This window comes from Pan paniscus, chromosome 12, assembly GCF_029289425.2.
Source record: "Pan paniscus chromosome 12, NHGRI_mPanPan1-v2.0_pri, whole genome shotgun sequence".
Classification (NCBI taxonomy): domain Eukaryota; kingdom Metazoa; phylum Chordata; class Mammalia; order Primates; family Hominidae; genus Pan; species Pan paniscus.
In genome coordinates this window covers 102,410,089-102,431,179 of record NC_073261.2, presented here as the reverse complement: position 1 = coordinate 102,431,179, position 21,091 = coordinate 102,410,089, and the positions used below count along the sequence as shown (strand labels likewise).

Below are 21,091 nucleotides of genomic sequence, written 5' to 3'. Positions count from 1 at the left end.
TCCTGGGTTCCTGCAATAGCATTCCTAAAACCTTTGTTATTTGCTGAATAAGCATCTCTTTCTTTCTTTTGTTTTTAACTAGATATACGGTCTTGCTACGTTGCCCAGGCTGGTCATGAACTCCTGGACTCAAGCAATTCTCCCACCTCAGCCTGTAAAGTACTGGAATTGTAGGCATGAGCCACTCTGCCTGGCCAATAAGTATCTTTTATTATATTTTGTTCTCCTGCAGAGCTCCTAAAACCCTTGGAATTTCGTATGTGATAGAAGTGACTTTTTATATTAATAACAAACACTTATAAGCACACTCGAGTTTATGCTAATAAAGTGACTTGGGGGGGGGCCCTAGATAGCTTCAGGATGAGTTGGTCACTAGAAAGACCCTGGGAAGGGGAAGCAGGGACTGGAGATTACATGCTATAAGAATTCTTTTTTGTTGTTGTTGTTGAAACTGAGTCTCACTCTGTTGCCCAGGCTGGAGTGCAGTGGCCTGACCTCAGTTCACTGCAACCTCCACCTCCTAGGTTCAAGCGATTCTCCTGCCTCAGCCTCCCGAGTAGCTGGGACTACAGGTGTGAGCCACCACACCAGGGTAATTTTTTTTTTTTTTTTTTTGAGACAGAGTCTCACTCTGTCACCCAGGTGATCTCGGCTCCCTGCATGCCTCTCAAGTAGCTGGGACTATAGATGCACGCTGCCACGCCCAGCTAATTTTTTGTATTTTAGTAGAGACAGGGTTTCACCAGCCCAGGGTTTTGCAACAGTCCAGGCTGGTCGCAAACTCCTGAGCTTAGGCAATCCACCTGCCTCGGCCTTCCAAAGTGCTGGGATTACAGGCGTGAGCCACTGGGTCCGGCCAATTTTTGTGGTTTTAGTAGAAATGGGATTTATCCATGTTGGCCAGGCTGGTCTCGAACTCCTTACCTCAGGTTATCCATTTGCTAGGCCTCCAAAAGTGCTGGAATTAGAGGTGTGAGCCACTGCGCCTGGCCCTAAAAACTCTTGAACAAAGAAATGTGGTGAGCTTCCCAGCTGGTGAACACATCCACCATGGGAAGATGGTGTGGTGTACCCCAACTCCATGAGGACAGAGGCTCCTGCACTTGGGATCCTTCTGGACCACATTCTACATACCTCTTCACCTGGCTGTTCATCCCTTTATTATATATATATATCTTTTTTTGAGGCAGAGTCTGGCTCTGTCGCCTAGGCTGGAATGCAGTGGGGTGATCTCGGCTCACTGCAATCTCTGTCTCCTGGGTTTACGTGATTCTCCTGCCTCAGCCTCCCAAGTAGCTGGGATTACAGGCATGCACCACCAAGCCCGGCTAATTTTTGCATTTTTAGTAGAGACAGGGTTTCGCCATGTTGGCCAGGCTGGTCTTGAACTTTTGGGCTCAAGAGATCCACCTGCTTCGGCCTCCCAAAGTGTTGCGATTACAGGCGTGAGCCACCACGCCCGGCCTATAATATTCTTTATCATAAACTAGTAAACGTAAGTGTTTCCCTGAGTTTTATGAACCATTCTAGCAAATTATCAAATCCAAGGAGGGAGTCATGAGAATCCCTGATTTATACAGCCAGTTGGTCAGAAGTGTAGGAGGCTTGGATTTGCAGTTGGCATCTTTAATGGGGGCAACCTTGCGGGACTGAGCCCTTAATCTGTGGGATCTGACACTAACTCCAGGTAGAGAGTGTCAGAATTGAATTGTGGAACACCCAGCCTATGTCAGAGAATTGGTTGATGTGGGAATAAAACCTGCATATCTAGTGTCAGAAATGAAGTGTTCTGTGTGAGTGTAGAAACAGTGTGGTTTCCCAGATATGGGGAAATAGATTATATTTAGTAGAAATGTATCCAATTATGAAAGTTGGGAAATGGGCTGGGTGCTGTGGCTCATACCTATAATCCCAGCACTTTGGGAGGCTGAGAGGGGTGGATCACTTGAGGTCAGGAGTTCAAGGCCAGCCTGGCCAGCATGATGAAACCCCATCTCTACTAAAAATGCAAAAATTAGCTGGGTGTGGTGGTGGGTGCCTGTAGTCCCAGCTTGTTCTTTATAAAAACCAGTAACATGAATGAAATGTATTGTGAGTTACAGCTGGGAAACAAGAAATAGCCAAGGTCTGAAAGACGGAATGAGAAAGGAGATACAACCACAGATATAGGAGTGATTAAAACAAAAATAAATTAAATTACGTGAAATTCTACAGCAACAAGTAGTAAAATCTAGAAAAAAAAGGAAGATTTTTTTAGCAAAATTACTCCATTCTACCCAATGGGTAGAGTATTTTCGCCTCATTCTGTTGATGTTGGCTTTGGCCCTGTCTCTTACTTTGGTCAATGATGAGTGAGAAAGGCATGGTCAGTTTCCATCAGTCCCCTTACCTTCCTGCCACCCACAGATAGCCTCTATTTCAGCTTGTCCCTGAGTGAGAAACACTCAGGGTAGCCCTGAATCCAACCTATTGTCTTGGGACCAGCCTAGCAGAGTCACAACCGAGGAAGAAATAAACATTTGTCGTTGTAAGCTGTTGTTGTTTTAAGCTGTTAAGATTTGGGGATAGTTTATTTTTGCAGCAAAGGCTTGTTAATAAAGATAAAAATTTCTTTAAAATATTAGCAAGAATACAAAATTAGCCAGGTGTGGTGGTGCATCCCTGTAATCCCAGCTACTCGGGAGGCTGAGGCAGGAGAATCACTCGAGGCAGAGGTTGTGGTGAGCTGAGATTGTGCCATTGCACTCCAGCCTGGGGAACGAGAGCAAAACTCCATCTAAAAAAAAAGAAAGAAAAAAAAAAACGCCGGGCGCAGTGACTCACGCCTGTAATCCCAGCACTTTGGGAGGCCAAGGTGGGCGGACCACAAAGTCAGGAGATCGAGACCATCCTGGCTAACACGGTGAAACCCCGTCTCTACTAAAAATACAAAAAATTAGCTGGGCGTGGTGGCGGGCGCCAGTAGTCCCAGCTACTTGGGAGGCTGAGGCAGGAGAATGGCGTGAACCCGGGAGGCAGAGCTTGCAGTGAGCTGAGATCGCCACTGCACTCCAGCCTGGGCAACAGAGTGAGACTCCGTCTCAAAACAAAAACAAAAACAAAAAACAAACAAACACAAAAAACCACAAGAGATGCTAATTTTAAAAATGAAGCAAACATTTTTGTTTGAGATAATGAGATAATTTGTAAAAGCTGTCCAGATGCAAGCTACATACACCAGAATCAATAGCTTTATTCTACTTCAGTTAAGCAACTAGAAATATTAATAAAAATGGGGAAAATAACCCTTTTACCATAGCAGTACAAGTTGTAAAAGCATAAGGAATGTATTTAACAAGGAAGATACAAAAATTATATAATGAAGACTGTAAAACTATATCAAAGAACAGAAACAAGATCTGAACAAATGAAACAGTACCATGTTTTTAGATGAGAATACAGTACCCAAAATGTCAGTTTTACCAAATTAGTTTACAAATTCATTATAAATTTGGTTATAATGCCAACAGTATATTTTTTGATTGGATAAAATGATGTTAGAGTGTATGTGGAAGAACAAATCCCCCCAAATGGCCAATAAATATATGAAAAAGAATAGTAGGGTTGGGAGTGTTGGCTCACATCTGTAATCCCAGCACTTTGGGAGGCCGAGGTGGGCAGATCACTTGAACTCAGGAGTTCAAGACCAGCCTGGGCAACATAGCAAAACCCCATCCCTACAAAAAATTAGCCAGGCATGGTGGCATGTGCCTGTAGTTCCAGCTACTTGGGAGGCTGGGAAATGGAAAGATCACATGGGCCTGGCAGGCAGAGGTTGCATTGATCATACCACTGCACTCCAGCCTGGGTGACAGAGTAAGACTCTGTCTCAAAAAAAAAAAAAAAAAAAAAAAAGGAATAGTAGTAGGAAAGACTTATATTACCAGATGTCAGAAAATAAATCAGCCAAGCATGGTAGCTCATGCCTGTAATCTCACCACTTTGGGAGGCCAAGGTGTGTGGATTATTTGAGGTCAGAAGTTCTAGACCAGCCTGGCCAACATGGTGAAACCCCATCTCCACTAAAAATTCAAAAATTAGCTGGGCAGTGGTGGTATGTGCCTGTAATCCCAGCTATTCGGGAGGCTGGGGCAGGAGACTCGCTTGAGCCTGGGAGGCAGAGGTTGCAGTGAGCCAAGATTGCGCCCTGCACTCCAGCCTGGGTGACAGAGTGAGACCCTGTCTCCAAAAAAAAAGAAAGAAAGAAAATAAATCATAGCGATAGTAACAATGACAGTATGAAACTTACTTCTAAGGAGTTTGTCCTGTAGAAATAAAACACACCAATTATACAGATGTATGTACAGAGATGTTTATTGCAGCATTGATCATAGTAACAAAAATTTAGAAACAAAGTAGATCCCATCACTAAGGGAATGGCTGCATAAATTGTGAATTCTATGCATCTACTTGAAAAATGAACTAGAGCTATAGCAGTTGACATCAAGGGATTTCTGTGAAGCGTTTGTTTAATCAGAGTAAAATTATGGTAAAACAATGACAAAATACCCCCATACACATATACATGATTTTATGCACACACACACACACACACCCACACACACCCACACACACCCACACACCATGTACAGAGGCTACCTGCCTCTGCCATCTTCCTGGCCACCCACCACCATGGCTCAGGGCTCAAGGCGTTTCTCCTTACTCCAGGTGGTAGTCTGCACACATTTTTATTCTGAAATAGGCAAAAAGCATATCCCAAAACTATGTGTCCCCTCTCACTTTTTATTTCTATTTTTATTTTATTTTACTTTAAGTTCTGGGATACATGTGTTGAAGGTGCAGGTTTGTTACGTAGGTATACATGTGCCATGGTGGTTTACTACACCTATCGGCCTGTCATCTAGGCTTTAAGCCCCTCATGCATTAGGTGTTTGTCCTAATGCTCTCCCTCCCCTTGCCCCTAGCCCCGCAACAGGCCCCGGTGTGTGATGTTCCCCTCCGTGTGTCCACGTGTTCTCATTGTTCAACTCCCACTTATGAGTGAGAACATGCGCTATTTGGTTTTCTGTTCCTGTGTTAGTTTGCTGAGGATGATGGTTTCCAGCTTCATCCATGTCCCTGCAAAGGACATGAACTCACTCTTTTTTATGGCTGCATAGTATTCCATGGTGTATATGTATCATATTTTCTTTATCCACTCTATCATTGATGGGCATTTGGGTTGGTTCTGTGTCTTTGCTATTGTAAACAGTGCTGCAATAAACATATGTGTGCATTTTTTTTTTTTTGAGACTGAATCTTGCTGTGTCACCCAGGCTGAAGTGCAGTGGCACAATCTTGGCTCACTGCAACCTCCTCCTCCTGGGTTCAAGCGATTCTCCTGCCTTAGCCTCCCAAGTAGCTTGGACTACAGGTGCCTACCACCTAGCCTGGCTAATTTTTTTTGTATTTTTAATAGAGACGGGTTTCACCATATTGGCCAGGCTGGTCTTGAACTCCTGACCTTGTGATCTGCCCACCTCAGACTCCCAAAGTGCTGGAATTACAGGTATGAGCCACCGCTCCTGGCTGCATGTGTCTTTGTAGTGGAATTATTTATAAACCTTTGGGTATATACCCAGTAATGGGATTGCTGGGTCAAATGGTATTTCTGGTTCTAGATCCCTGGGGAATCGCCACATACTTTTTTTTTTTTTTTTTTTTTTAAGACAGGGTCTTGCTGTATCACCCAGGCTGGAGTGCAGTGGCACCATCATAGCTTACTGCAGTGTTGACCTCTTGGATTCAAGTGATCCTCCTGCCCCAGCCTCCTGAATAACTGGGCCTTGGCCTCCCAAGTAGTCTCATGTGCCTGGGACTGCAGGCACATGCCACCACACCTGGCTACTTTTTAAAGTTTTGGTAGAGACAAGATCTTTCATGTTGCTCAGGCTGGTCTTCAACTCCTGGGCTTAAGTGATCTTCCTGCCTCCATCTACCAAAGTGCAGGGATTACAGGTGTGAGCCACTGTGCCTAGCCTTCTCTCACATTTTTAAGTTGATATCTAAAATTATTCACCAGAAATATAAATAGTTTAAAAGATAAGGATTTCTTATTTCTTTTAATACTGACATTTTAAACTCTTAAAACAGGCTTTTTCCCCCTCCCGAGAGACAGAGTCTTGTTCTGTTGCTGAGGCCGGAGTAAAATGTTGTGATCATAACTCACTGTAACCTCAAACTCCTGAACTCAAGGAATCCTACCACCTCAGTCTTCCTAGTAGCTGGGACTATAGGCACATGACACCATGCCTGGCTAATTTTTCTGTTTTTCGTAGAGACAGTCTCACTATGTTGCCTCAGCTGGTCTTGAACTCTTGGCCTCAAGGGATCCTCCTGCCTTGGCCTCTCTAAGTGCTGAGTTTACAGGCATGAGCCACTTTGCCCAGCCTACATCAGGCTTTTAAATATATCAATTGGGCCGGGTGCGGTGACTCACGCCTGTAATCCTGGCATTTTAGGAGGCCGAGGTGCGCAGATCACTTGAGTTCAGGAGTTGGAGACCAGCCTGGCCAACATCGTGAAACCCCATCTCTACTAAAAATACCAAAAAAATTAGCCTGGCATGGTGGCACACACTCATAGTCCCAGCTACTCCCAAGGGTGAGGCAGGAGAATCACTTGAACCTGGGATGCGGAGGTTGCAGTCAGCCAAGATTGCACCACTGCACTCCAGCCTTATATTAGAGCAATTTGATATTTATTAATATAATCATCCACTAAGAAAGACCCAAACTCTTCTTTAACAGTTAAAAGTTTAACAACCGGAACAGCTCCAGTCTGCAGCTCCCAGCGTGATCGACGCAGAAGACAGGTGATTTCTGCATTTCTGACTGAGGTACCTGATTCATCTCACTGGGACTGGTTTGACAGTGGGTGCAGCCCACAGAGGGGGAGCTGAAGCAGGGCAGGGTGTCACCTCACCCTGGAAGTGCAAGGGGTCAGGGGATTTCCCTTTCCTAGCCAAGGGAAGCCGTGACAGACTACCTGGAAAAATGGGACACTCCTGCCCAAATACTGCACTTTTCCCAAGATCTTAGCCACCGGCAGACAAGGAGATTCTCTCCCGTGCCTGGCTCGGCGGGTTCCACACCCACGGAGCCTTGCTCACTGCTAGTGCAGCAGTCTGAGATCGAACTGCGAGGCGGCAGCCTGGCTGGGGGAGGGGCGTCCGCTGTTGCTGAGGCTTGAGTAGGTAAACAAAGCAGCTGGGAAGTTCGAACTGGGCAGAGCCCACTGCAGCTCAGTAAGGCCTACTGCCTCTAGACTCCATCTCTGTGGCCAGGGCATAGCTGAACAAAAGGCAGCAGACAACTTTTGCAGACTTAAAGGTCCCTGTCTGACAGCTCTGAAGAGAGCATTGGTTCTCTCAGCATGGTGTTTGAGCTCTGAGAACGGACAGACTGCCTCCTCAAGTGGGTCCCTGACCCCCATGTAGCCTAACTAGGAGATACCTCCCAGGAGGGGCCGACAGACACCTCATATAGGCACCTGCCTCTCTGGGACGAAGCTTCCAGAGGAAGGATCAGGAAGTAGTATTTGCTGTTCTGCAATATTTGCTGTTCTGCAGCCTCTGCTGGTGATACCCACGAAAACAGGGTCTGGGGTGGACCTCCAGCAAACTCCAACCGACCTGCAGCTGAGGTACCTGACAGTTAGAAGGAAAACTGAAAAACAGAAAGGAATAGCATCAACATCACCAAAAAGGTCATCTACACCAAAACCCCATCTGTAGGTCACCAACATCAAAGACCAAAGGTAGATAAAACCACAAAGATGGGGAGAAACCAGAGCAGAAAAGCTGAAAATTCTAAAAATCAGAGTGCCTCTTCTCCTCCAAAGGATCAAACTCCTCGCCAGCAAAGAAACAAGGCTGGATGGAGAATGACTTTGACGAGTTGACAGAAGTAGGCTTCAGAAGGTTGGTAAAAACAAACTTCTCCAAGCTAAAGGAGGATGTTTGAACCCATCGCAAGGAAGTAAAACCCTTGAAAAAAGATTAGACGAATGGCTAACTGGAATAAACAGTGTAGAGAATGCCTTAAATGACCTGATGGAGCTGAAAACCATGGCACAAGAACTTCGTGACGCATGCACAACCTTCAATAGCCGATTCGATCAAGTGGAAGAAAGGGTATCAGTGATTGAAGATCAAATTAATGAAATAAAGCAATAAGACAAGGTTACAGAAAAAAGAGTAAAAAGACATGAACAAAGCCTCCAAGACAAATGGGACTATGTGAAAAGACCAAATCTATGTTTGATTGGTGTACCTGAAAGTGATGGGGAGAATGGAACCAACTTGGAAAACACTCTTCAGGATATTATCCAGGAGAACTTCCCCAACCTAGCAAGGCAGGCCAACATTCAAATTCAGAAAATACAGAGAACACCACAAAGATACTCCTTGAGAAGAGCAACCCCAAGACACATAATTGTCAGATTCACCAAGGTTGAAATGAAGGAAAAAGTGTTAAGGGCAGCCAAAGAGAAAGGTTGAGTTACCCACAAAGGGACGCCCATCAGACTAACAGCGGATCTCTCTGCAGAAACCCTACAAGAAGAGAGTGGGGGCCAATATTCAACATTCTTAAAGAATTTTCAACCCAGAATTTCATATCTAGCCAAACTAAGCTTCATAAGTAAAGGAAAAATAAAATCCTTTACAGACAAGCAAATGCTGAGAGATTTTGTCACCACCAGGCCTGCCTTACGAGAGCTCCTAAAGGAAGCACTAAACATGGAAAGGAACAACTGGTACCAGCCACTGCAAAAACATGCCAAATTGTAAAGACCATCGATGCTATGAAGAAACTGCATGAATTAATGGGCAAAATAACCAGTGAACATCATAATGACAGGATCAAATTCACACATAACGATATTAACCTTAAATGTAAATGGGCTAAATGCCCCAATTAAAAGACACAGACTGGCAAATTGGATAAAGAGTCAAGACCCATCAATGTGCTGTATTCAGGAGACCCAGCTCATGTGCAAAGACACACATAGACTAAAATAAAGGGATGGAGGAAGATATACCAAGCAAATGGAAAGCAAAAAAAAAAAAAAAAAAAAAAAGCAGGGGTTGCAATCCTAGTCTCTGATAAAACAGACTTTAAACCAACAAAGATCAAAAGAGACAAGGCCATTACACAATGGTAAAGGGATCAATTCGCCAAGAAGAGCTAACTATCCTAAATATATATGCACCCAATACAGGAGCACCCAGATTCATAAAGCAAGTCCTTTGAGACCTACAAAGAGACTTAGACTTGCACACAATAATAATGGGAGACTTTAACACCCCACTGTCAATATTAGACAGATCAACGAGACAGAAGGTTAACAAGGATATCCAGGACTTGAACTCAGCTCTGCAACAAGCAGACCTAATAGACATCTACATAACTCTCCACCCCAAATCAATAGAATATACATTCTTCTCAGCATCACATCACACTTATTCTAAAATTGACCACATAATTGGAAGTAAAGCACTCCTCAGCAAATGTAAAAGAACAGAAATCACAACAAACTGTCTCTCAGACCACAGTGCAATCAAATTAGAACTCAGGATTAAGAAACTCACTCAAATCCACACAACTACATGGAAACTGAACGACTTGCTCCTGAATGACTACTGGGTAAATAACGAAATGAAGGCAGAAATAAAGATGTTCTTTGAAACCAATGAGAACAAAGACACAACGTACCAGAATCTCTGGGACACGTTTAAAGCAGTGTGTAGAGGAAAATTTATAGCACTAAATGCCCACAAGAGAAAGCAGGAAAGATCTAAAATTGACACCCTAAAATCACAATTAAAAGAACTAAAGAAGCAAGAGCAAACACATTCAAAAGCTAGCAGAAGGCAAGAAATAACTGAGATCAGAGCAGAGATGAAATAGATAGAGACACGAAAACCCTTCAAAAAAATCAAGGAGCCCAGGAGCTGGTTTTTTGAAAAGATCAACAAAATTGATAGACTGCTAGCAAGACTAATAAAGAAGAAAAGAGAGAAGAATCAAATAGATGCAATAAAAAATGATAAAGGGGATATCACCACCAATCCCACAGAAATACAAACTACCATCAGAGAATACTATAAACACCTCTTTGCAAATAAACTAGAAAATCTAGAAGAAATGGATAAATTCCTGGAAACATACACCCACCCAAGACTAAACCAGGAAGAAGTTGAACCTCTGAATAGACCAATAACAGGCTCTGAAATTGAGGCAATAATTAATAGCCTACCAACCAAAAAAAGTCCAGGACCAGATAGATTCACAGCCGAATTCTACCAGAGGTACAAATAGGAGCTGGTACCATTCCTTCTGAAACTATTCCAATCAATAGAAAAACAGGGAATCCTCCCTAACTCATTTCATGAGGCCAACATCATCCTTATACCAAAGCCTGGCAGAGACACAACAAAAAAAGAGAATTTTAGACCAATATCCCTGATGAACATCAATGTGAAAATCCTCAATAAAATACTGGCAAACCAAATCCAGCAGCACATCAAAAAGTTTATCAACCACAATCAAGTTGGCTTCATCCCTGGGATGCAAGGCTGGTTCAACATACACAAATCAATAAATGTAATTCATCACATAAAGAGAACCAATGACAAAAACCACATGATTATCTCAATAGATGCAGAAAAGGCCTTCAACAAAATTCAACAGTGCTTCATGCTAAAAACTCTCAATAAACTAAATATTCATGGAGTGTATCTCAAAATAATAAAAGCTATTTATGACAAACCCACAGCCAATATCATACTGAATGGGGAAAAACTGGAAGCATTCCCTTTGAAAACTGGCATAAGACAAGGATGCCACTCCTACTCAACATAGTGTTGGAAGTTCTGGCCAGGGCAATCAGGCAAGAGAAGGAAATAAAGGGTATTCAATCAGGAAATGAGGAAGTCAAATTGTCCCTGTTTGCAGATGACATGATTGTGTATTTAGAAAACCCCATCGTCTCAGCCCAAAATCTCCTTAAGCTGATAAGCAACTTCAGCAAAGTCTCAGGATACAAAATCAATGTGCAAAAATCACAAGCATTCCTATACACCATTAACAGACAGAGAGCCAAATTATGAGTGAACTCCCAGTCACAATTGCTACAAAGAGAATAAAATACCTAGGAATCCAACTTACAAGGGATGTGAAGGACCTCTTCAAGGAGAACTACAAACCACTGCTCAACGAAATAAAAGAGGACACAAACAAATGGAAGAATATTTCATTCTCATGGATAGGAAGAATCAATATCGTGAAAATGGCCACACTGCCCAAAGTATTTATAGATTCAATGCCATCCCCATCAAGCTACCAATGACTTTCTTCACAGAATTGGAAAAAACTACTTTAAAGTTCATATGGAACCAAAAAAGAACCCCCCATTACCAAGAAAATCCTAAGCAAAAACAACAAAGCTGGAGGCATCAAGCTACCTGACTTCAAACTATACTACAAGGCTACAGTAACCAAAACAGCATGGTACTGGTACCAAAACAGATATATAGACCAATGGAACAGAAAAGAGGCCTCAGAAATAACACCACACATCTACAACCATCTGATCTTTGACAAACCTGACAAACACAAGAAATGGGGAAAGGATTCCCTATTAAATAAATGGTGCTGGGAAAACTGGCTAGCCATATGTAGAAAGCTGAGACTGGATCCCTTCCTTACACCTTATAAAAAAAATTAATTCAAGGTGGATTAAAGACTTAAATATTAGACCTAAAACCATAAAAACCCTAGAAGAAAACCTAGGCAATACCATTCAGGACGTAGGCATGGGCAAGGACTTCATGACTAAAACACCAAAAGCAATGGCAACAAAAGCCAAAATTGACAAATGGGATCTAATTAAATGAAAGAGCTTCTGCATGGCAAAGGAAACTACCATCAGAGTGAACAGGCAACCTACACAATGGGAGAAAATTTTTGCAATCTACCCATCTGACAAAGGGCTAATATCCAGAATCCACAATGAACTCAAACAAATTTACAAGAAAAAAAATCCCATCAAAAAGTGGGTGAAGGATATGAACAGACACTTCTCAAAAGAAGACATCCATGCAGCCAACAGACACATGAAAAAATGCTCATCGTCACTGGTCATCAGAGAAATGCAAATCAAAACCACGATGAGATACCATCTCGTGCCAGTTAAAATGGCAATCATTAAAAAGTCAGGAAACAACAGATGCTGGAGAGGATTGGCGAAATAGGAATGCTTTTACACTGTTGGTGGGAGTGTAAATTAGTTCAACCATTGTGGAAGGCAGTGTGGCAATTCCTCAAGGATCTAGAACTAGAATTATCATTTGACCCAGCAATCCCATTACTGGGTATATACCCAAAGGATCATAAATCATGCTACTATAAAGACATATGCACACGTATGTTTATTGTGGCACTATTCACAATAGCAAAGACTTGGAACCAACCCAAATGTCCATCAATGATAGACTGGAATAAGAAAATGTGGCACATATACACCATGGAATACTATGCAGCCATAAAAAAGGATGAGTTCATGTCCTTTGCAGGGACATGGACGAAGGTGGAAACCATCATTCTCAGTAAGTTATCACAAGGACAGAAGACTAAATAGTGCATGTTTTCACTCATAGGTGGGAATTGTACAATGAGATCACTTGGACACAGGGTGGGGAACATCACACACCAGGGCCTGTTGGGGGGTTGGGGGCTGGTGGAGGGATAGCATTACAAGAAATACCTAATGTAAATGATGAGTTGATGGGTGCAGCAAACCAACATGGCACATGTATACCTATGTATCAAACCTGCACATTGTGTACATGTACCCTAGAACTTAAAGTATAATAATAAAAAAAGTTTTACAACCTTATTTTTCTTCTACTACTCATATTTTCATTCCACTGTTTTCATTGAATCATATTCTGCTATATTTTATGCTTTACTGATCATTCTTATCTGCAGGAAAAATATGTATGTAAATTGACATTAATTTAAAAAAATATTTTCTGTGACCACAGGGCTACTATAAGTGTTAAATTTCTTTTGGATTTATTATTATGATATTATTAGTCCACAATTGGTCAAAACTATGTATTATTTTAAATAATAATTATTAAACATAAAACGTAATTGGAAATATATTCTTAATGATGGTAGGGCTGAATTTTTCCCAACAGTTATATATGTGGATGAATATTACTTATTGCTAGAATTGGACTGAGTTCGAAATTAGTTCTCTTCCTAGTTTTTATTATTTTATTTATTTTTTTATTATTTTTTAAAGACGAGGTCTCGCACTTTCGCCCAGGATGGAGTGCAGTGGCGCGATCTCAGTTCACTGCAAGCTCCGCCTCCCAGATTCACGCCATTCTTCCACCTCAGCCTCTTGAGTAGCTGGGACTACAAGCGCTCGCCACCATGCCTGGCTAATTTTTTGTATTTTTAGTAGATACCGGGTTTCACCGTGTTAGCCAGGATGGTCTCTATCTCTTGACTTTGTGATCTGCCCGCCTTGGCTTCCCAAAGCGCTGGGATTACAGGCGTGAGCTACCGCTCCCGGTCCCTATTTTTTATTTTTATAGACAAGCTCTGAGAAATCTAGTTTGCATAAATTAGATGGGAAAAAAATTTCATCATAGGAATGCCAGCCGATTCTTTGAATACCTCTGAATTATATAATAAAAACCATATAATGATCTATCATCAAAAGTTGTTTTCAATGCTCTATTAGCTGACAACTTAATTAGATCTTGCTTCAGTTTTGTTGAAAGTAAAGACTTGGAAACCACCCAATCTGTTACTCAGTCATAAGTGTCATTCAAGTTCTCAGTTTCTGGAATTATACCAACAAAGCTTTCTGAAGACTTATCAAATGCTTATTAATTATATCTGCTATTTTTTCACTTAGAGGCACCTTGTTTAAATTGAAATGTTCAGGAAAGATTCAGGAAGTAAAAATGTTAATTTTAATACATTTTTGCTAAATTTTTTGGATCAAATCCTTTTACCCTATCTCATGTTTTAAATGTATTTTCAGGCTGGGAGTGGTGGCTCACGCCTGTAATTCCAGCACTTTGGAAGCCCAAGGCAAGCGGATCAGCTGAGGTCAGGAATTTAAGACCAGTCTGGCCAACATGGCGAAACCCTGTCTCTATTAGAAATACAAAAATTAGCTGGGTATGGTGGCAGGTGCCTGTAGTCCCAGCTACTCGGGAGGCTGAGGCAGGAGAATCGCTTGAACCCTGGAGGTGGAGGTTGCAGTGAGCTGAGATCATGCCATTGCACTCCAGCCTGGGCAACAGAGTGAGACTCTGTCTCAAAAAAGAAACCAAAAAACAAAATAAATGTATTTTCATTAACATATCGGAGCTGCAGACTTAACTCATTTATGGAAAACATCTGTGACATTCTTATTGGCAAAAGCAGTCCTCACTGTTAAACTAATCAGCCAAATCAAATTACTTTCTATCAGAAAAAGTTTCTCATTTTTTAATTCAATAATCATGTTAATATGTGCCTTGTAACAATCATTTTGCTTCTGAACCTTAAGAAATATAGATGGACAAGGCACGCAGCCTTCCTTTCCTGGATGAATTATGATACAAAAGTGTTCACTGTTTCTCACTGATACTTTTTTTGCTTTACTCTCATAGGACTCTCCTTCACATATGATGCATTTTTGAACAATGGAGGATGAAAGAAATCATGCAATTTAAAATATTTAGAATTTTCTCTTCCTTTGGCACCTTACAGTTCTTTTGCTCCAAGCCAGGCTCAAAGGCTCAAAGGGCTGTGTGAGCGTGAGCCCTTTTGTATACTGGGTGAAGGGAGGCTGGGGAGGGAGGCCAGAAAGTAGCTTTGACATCAGTCCTCAACTACAGCAGATCCTTTTCAGGAAAGTACGTATGGAAGTTGAGAACCTGGGAAAAAGGAACCCCTTAAATCCATTCATGCCTGTGTGCCCCTTCTAATGGCTTTGTGAACCATCAGGACATAAAGTTCTCTCATTTGGAGACCTCTGTTACAAAAGATTGCTGGCTCCCTGGGCACCTCCACAGGTGCTGTATAGCTACCACCAAAGGGTCACTTGTGTGGGTCTCTCTGCGTAGCTGGACCCAGTTGGAAGTTTGTAATGAGAATTATAGGAGGCAACTGGAATGCTCTACAGAGGAGGCTCCAGACAGTTATTGCCTTGAGGAAGTTTATGAAAAAGGCTCCCACTAGGCACCCAGCAATGCAGCAGGTGTGTTTAGGAAAGGCTGGCCGGCCAAGAGGTGAGCTGCCAAGAGGCTTCACCAGGCCTGCAGAACTTCAGAGAATCGCTATAGTCCAGGTCAGACTCCCTGCCTGTCAGTATGTGGAGCGCGGGTCTACAGCTCACAGAACTGAGTTCTCAAATCCAGGTATCAGTGTGCTAATTTGTAAGAAGAAATTATTGGCATGGGGGCTGAACCCCAAAATCTACAGGCAAATCTATGTGGAATGTCAAATGGTAAGCCAGGACTCAGGACAAGATGGGATGATTGAGATGAATTGGGGGTGGGGCCGAGATAGTGGACTAGAGGCAGCTCATGTGTGCTGCTGTTATGGAGAAGAAACAAAAGGACTAGCAAACACTGAGCTGCAGGCTGATCATCTGAAAAACCACGTTGGGACCCATCAGGGCAGTAGAGGAACACAGAGTGCAGAAAGGAGTGAAGCCAGGCACCAGCTGTTTGGGCTCAGCATGGAGCCAGGAGAACCTCTCCAACACAGGACAGGGTGAGTGAGTGAGAGCCCCCAGGGTGATTCATGCTCTCCACAGGGACCTGTGCAAGACTGGGAATAGGAGAATCCCACTGGGCCCCACACCCACCCATCGTGTTTCTAGACTGAGGCAGAGAGCCACTCAGACGTTTTACAGGGCCAACTCTCGAGTCCAAGGGGACCTCTATAAGCCTTGGGCCCTGGGGCAGACCAGCCAGCGCCGTAGCCCCAGCAAAGGCTGCAGTTGCCATGCATGGGAGCAGTAAGGTTGCTCCACCCACCCATGCTGGGTAGGACTCAACACCAGCCTCTAGCTCAGTAGTCTCACTTCAGCCTGAACTCGGCCAGCCACTCCACCCACCCCCACCACTGGTAGCCAGGCGGGCAACACCTGCTAGAGCTTCCAGCCTAATAGCCCTGCTTCTGTGTGAACTCAGCTAGAGGGTGCAGCTTTCTGTTGTCCTGGGAAACACCCAAACAGCAGAGTAAGTGACTCTACCTACCCTGCCACTGGTAGCCAGTTGGGTAACAACTGCTAGAGCTCCTGGCCCAGCAGCTCTGCTTCTGTGTGGATTCAACTGGTGGGTGCAGCCTCCTGTTGTCATAGGAAGCACCCAAATGGCAAGGCACATGACCATACCCACCCTTGCCACTGACAGCCAGTGGACAACACCTGCTAGAGCTTCTGGCCCAGCAGTCCTGCTTCTGTGTGAACTCAGCCAACAAATGCAGCCTTCTGTTGTCCCAGGAAGCACAGACACCAGAGAAGGCGTTCCCACCAACCCCAGCCACTGGTAGCCAGGCAAGCCACACCTGCCAGAGCTTCTGGCCCAGTGGCTCTACTTCTACCTGAATTTGTCAAGGGACGCAGCCTCCTGTTGCACTGGAAACACCCAGACAGCAGGGCAGCCAACTGCATCCACCCACCCCCGCCTCCTGTAGCCAGATGGGCCACACCCAGTAGTTTCCAATCCAGTGGTCCTGATTCTGCCTGAACTCTGCAGGCAGGGACAACCTCGTGTTTCCCCAGGAAGCACACAGACAGCAGATTGGAGCTGACCTGGCAAGGTTACAGCTTGTCTGCCACCTGTGGCCCTTGCCTAAGGGAGCTCCATGGACCAGAACACCCCAAAAAAGAAATGCAAATAGGGAGACAGTAATTGGAAGGGGCTCCTCCAAGACCTAGGAGTGGACTAGAATTGAAAGCAGTTAACCAAACCCACCTTATACTGTAGTCAAACCCCCAAGGGCATCAAAGAAGAAAAAAGCAAAAACAAAAAATTTCATCCAAAGGACAGCAACTTCAAAGATTGAAGGAACATCAGCCTACACAAATGAGACAGAACTAGCACAAAAACTCTGGCAAATCAAAAAGCCAGTGTCTTCTTTCCTCCAAATGACCACACTAGTTCCCCAGCAAGGGTTCTTAACTGGGCTGGAATGACTGAAATGACAGAAATAGAATTCAGAATATGGATAGGAATGAAGATCATCAAGATTCAGGAGAATTCAAAACCCAATCCAAGGAAGCTAATAATCACAATAAAACAATACAGGAGCTGACAGATGAAATAGCCTCTATAAAAAAGAACCCAACTGATCTGATACAGCTGAAAAACACACTACAAGAATTGCACATTCTAACTGCAAGTATTAACAGCAGAATAGACCAAGCTGAGTAAAGAATCCCAGAGCTTGAAGACTAGCTCTCTGAAATAACCCATTCAGACAAGAATAAAGAAAAAAGAATAAAAAAGAGTGAACAAAACCTCAGAGAAATATGGGATTATGTAATGAGATCAAATCTATGACTCATGGGCATCCCTGAAAGAGACAGGGAGAAAGCAAGCAACTTGGAAAACATATTTTAGGATAATGTTCATGAAAATTTCCTGAACCTTGTTAGAGAGGCCAACATTCAAATCCAGGAAATGCAGAGAACCCTGAGAGATATTACTCAAGACCATCCGCAAGACACATAATCATCAGATTCTCCAAAGTTTACATGAAAGAAAAAATGTCAAAGGCAGATAGAGAGAAAGGGCAGGTTACCTACAAAGGGAACTCCATCAGGCTAACAGCAGATCTTTCAGCAGAAACCCTAAAAGCCAGAAGAGACTGGTGGCCTATATTCAGCATTCTTTTTTTTTTTTTTTTTTGAGACAGAGTTTTGCTCTGTTGCCCAGGCTGGAGTGCAGTGGCATGATCTCAACTCACTGCAACCTCTACCTCCTGGGTTCAAGTGATTCTCCTGTCTCAGCCTCCCAAGTAGCAGGGATTACAGGCACCCACCACCATGACCAGCTAATTTTTGTATTTTTAGTAGAGACAGGGTTTTGCTGTGTTGGCCAGGCTGGTTTCAAACTCCTGACCTCAGGTGATCTGCCTGCCTCAGCCTCCCAAAGTGCTGGGATTACAGGTATGAGCCACCTTACCTGGCCTCATTTCATTCTTAAAGAAGAAAATTTCCAACTAAGAATTTCATATCTGGCCAAACTAAGCTTCATATGTGAAGGAGAAATAAGATCATTTTCCGACAAGCAAATGCTGAGGGGATTTTTTTTTTCCCACCAGATCTGCCTTATAAGCAGTCCTGAGAGGAGCACCAAATATGTATGGGAAAGACCATGACTAGCCATTACAAAAACACACTTAAGTAGACAGACTAGTGACACTATAAATCAACCACACTAACAAGTCTGCATAATAACCAGCTAACAACATGATGACAGGATCAAATCTGCACATATCAATACTAACCTTGAATGTAAATCAGCTAAATACCTCAATCAAAAGGCACAGAGTGGCAAGCTGGATAAAAAAGCAAGACCCAATAGTATGCTGTCTTCAAGAGACCCAACTCACATGTAATGACATCTGGAGGCTCAAAATAAAAGGATGGAGAAAAATCTACAAAGCAAACAGAAAACAGAAAAAAAAGCAGGGGTTGCAATCGTAATTTCAGACAAAATGGACTTTAACCTAACAAAGATAAAAAAAGATAAACGGGGCATTATATAATAGTAAAGGGTACAATTCAACAAGAAGACCTAACTATCCTAAATATGTACACACTCAACACAGGAGCACCCAGATTCATAAAACAAGTTCTTAGAGACCTATGAAGAGATTTAGATTCCCACACAATAATAATGGGAGACTTCAACACCCCACTGACAGTATTAGACAGATCATTGAGGCAGAAAATCAACAAACCTATTCAGGACCTGAACTGAACACTTGACCAAAGTAACCTGATAGACATCTACAGAGCGCTCCACCTAAAAACAACAGAATATACATTCTTCTTATCACCAAATGGCACATACTCCAAAATCAACCAGACAATCAGACATAAAACAATACTCAGCAAAATAAAAAAACCTGAAATCATACCAACCACATTCTCAGACCACAGTGCAATAAAAATAGAAATCAATACTAAGAAAATCATTGAAATCACACAATTACATGGAAATTAAACAACCTGCTCCGAAATGACTTTTGGGTAAATAATGAAATTAAGTCAGAAATAAAAAAATTCTTCCAAACTAATGAGAACAAAGATATGACATACAAGAATCTCTGGGACACAGCTAAGGCAGTGTTAATAGGGAAGTTTATAGCACTAAATGCCCATATGAAACAGACAGATCCCAAATTAACAACCTAATATTACAACTAGAAGACCTAGGGATGCATGAGCAAACCAACCCCAAAGCTATTGGAAGACAAGAAATAACCAAAATCAGAGCTGAACTAAAGGAAATTGAGACACAAAAACCATACAAAAGATCAACAAATCCAGAAATCGGTTCTTTGAAAGAAATTAATCAGATAGATAGATCACTAGCTAGACTAATAAAGAAAAAACAAGAGAAGATCCAAATAAATACAATTAGAAATTACAAAGAGGAGGTTACCACTGGCCCCACAGAAATACAAAACACCTTTAGAGACTACTTTGAATACCTCTATGCACACAAACTAGAAAATCTAGAAGTGGATAAATTCCTAGACACATACAGCTTCCTAAGACTGAACCAGGAAGAAACTGAATCCCTGAACAGACCAATAATGAGTTCTGAAATTGGATTAGTAATAAAAAGCCCACCAACCAAAACAAACAAACAAACAAACAAACAAAAAAGGTCCAGGACCAGAGGGATTCACAGCCAAATTCTACCTGATGTATAAAGAAAAGCTGGTACCATTCCAGCAGAAACTATTACAAAAAATTGAGGAGGAGGGACTCCTCCCCAACTCATTCTATGAGGCCAGCATCATTCTGATACCAAAACCTGTCAGAGACACAACAACAACAAAAATAAAAAGAAAAGAAAAATTCAGGCTGATATTTTTGATGAACATAGATGCACAAATTCTCAACAAAATGCTAACAAACTGAATCCAACAGCACATGCAAGGTTGGTTTAACATATGCAAATTGGCCGGGCACAGTGGCTCATGCCTGTAATCCCAGCACTTTGGGAGGCCGAGACGGGCAGATCACGAGGTCACGAGATCGAGACCATCCTGGCTAACACGGTGAAACCCTGTCTCTACTAAAAATACAAAAAATTAGCTGGGTGTGGCGGTGGGCACCTGTAGTCCCAGCCACTTGGAAGGCTGAGGCAGGAGAATGGCGTGAACCTGGGAGGCAGAGCTTGCAGTGAGCCGAGATTGCGCCACTGCATTCCAGCCTGGCTGACAGAGCAAGAGTCCATCTCAAAAAAAAAAAAAAAAGAAAAAGCTATTTTAAAATTCATATGGAACCAAAAAAGAGCTCGAATAGCTAAGGCAACCCTAAGCAAAGCTGGAGGCATCACCTTACCCAACTTCAAACTATATACTACAGGGCTACAGTAACCAAAACAGCATGGTACTGGTACAAAAACGACATATAGACCAATGGAACAGTAGAGAGAGCCCAGAAATAATGCCATACACCTATAACCATCTGAGCTTCAACAAAGTTGACCAAAAAAAAGAGTAATGGCAAAAAAAAAAAAAAAAAAAGCAATGGAAAGGACTCCTTATTCAATAAATGGTGCTAGAATAAATGGCTAGCCACATGCAGAAGATTGAAATTTGACCCCTTCCTTACACCATATACAAAATCAACTCAAGATGGATTAAAGACTTATGTGTAAAAACTCAAACTATAAAAACACTGGAAGATAACCTAGGACATGCCATTCTGGACATAGGACTTGGTGAAGATTTCATAATGAAGACACCAAAAGCAATTGCAACAAAACAAAAATTGACAAATG

At 42.5% G+C, this 21,091-nt stretch overlaps 2 protein-coding genes across 3 annotated transcripts in view; both read left to right on the top strand.

Annotated features, from left to right (window-relative positions):
* The window catches only part of FAM228A (family with sequence similarity 228 member A), a 123,317-nt gene that overhangs the window by 10,858 nt on the left and 91,368 nt on the right, over positions 1 to 21,091 (top strand). The window contains exons 3-4 of one of the 2 annotated variants that reach the window (XR_010109309.1): positions 6,789 to 6,877; positions 14,107 to 14,430. The gene's annotated coding sequence lies outside the window, so the exon portion shown is untranslated. Of the gene's footprint in view, positions 1 to 6,788; positions 12,940 to 14,106 lie in introns of those variants that run through there. The other variant, XR_010109308.1, reaches the window with a different exon arrangement.
* Positions 1 to 21,091, top strand: part of FAM228B (family with sequence similarity 228 member B) — an 87,600-nt gene that overhangs the window by 6,314 nt on the left and 60,195 nt on the right. The window contains exon 2 of the mRNA XM_034952707.2: positions 6,789 to 6,877. The gene's annotated coding sequence lies outside the window, so the exon portion shown is untranslated. The remainder of the gene's footprint in view (positions 1 to 6,788; positions 6,878 to 21,091) is intronic.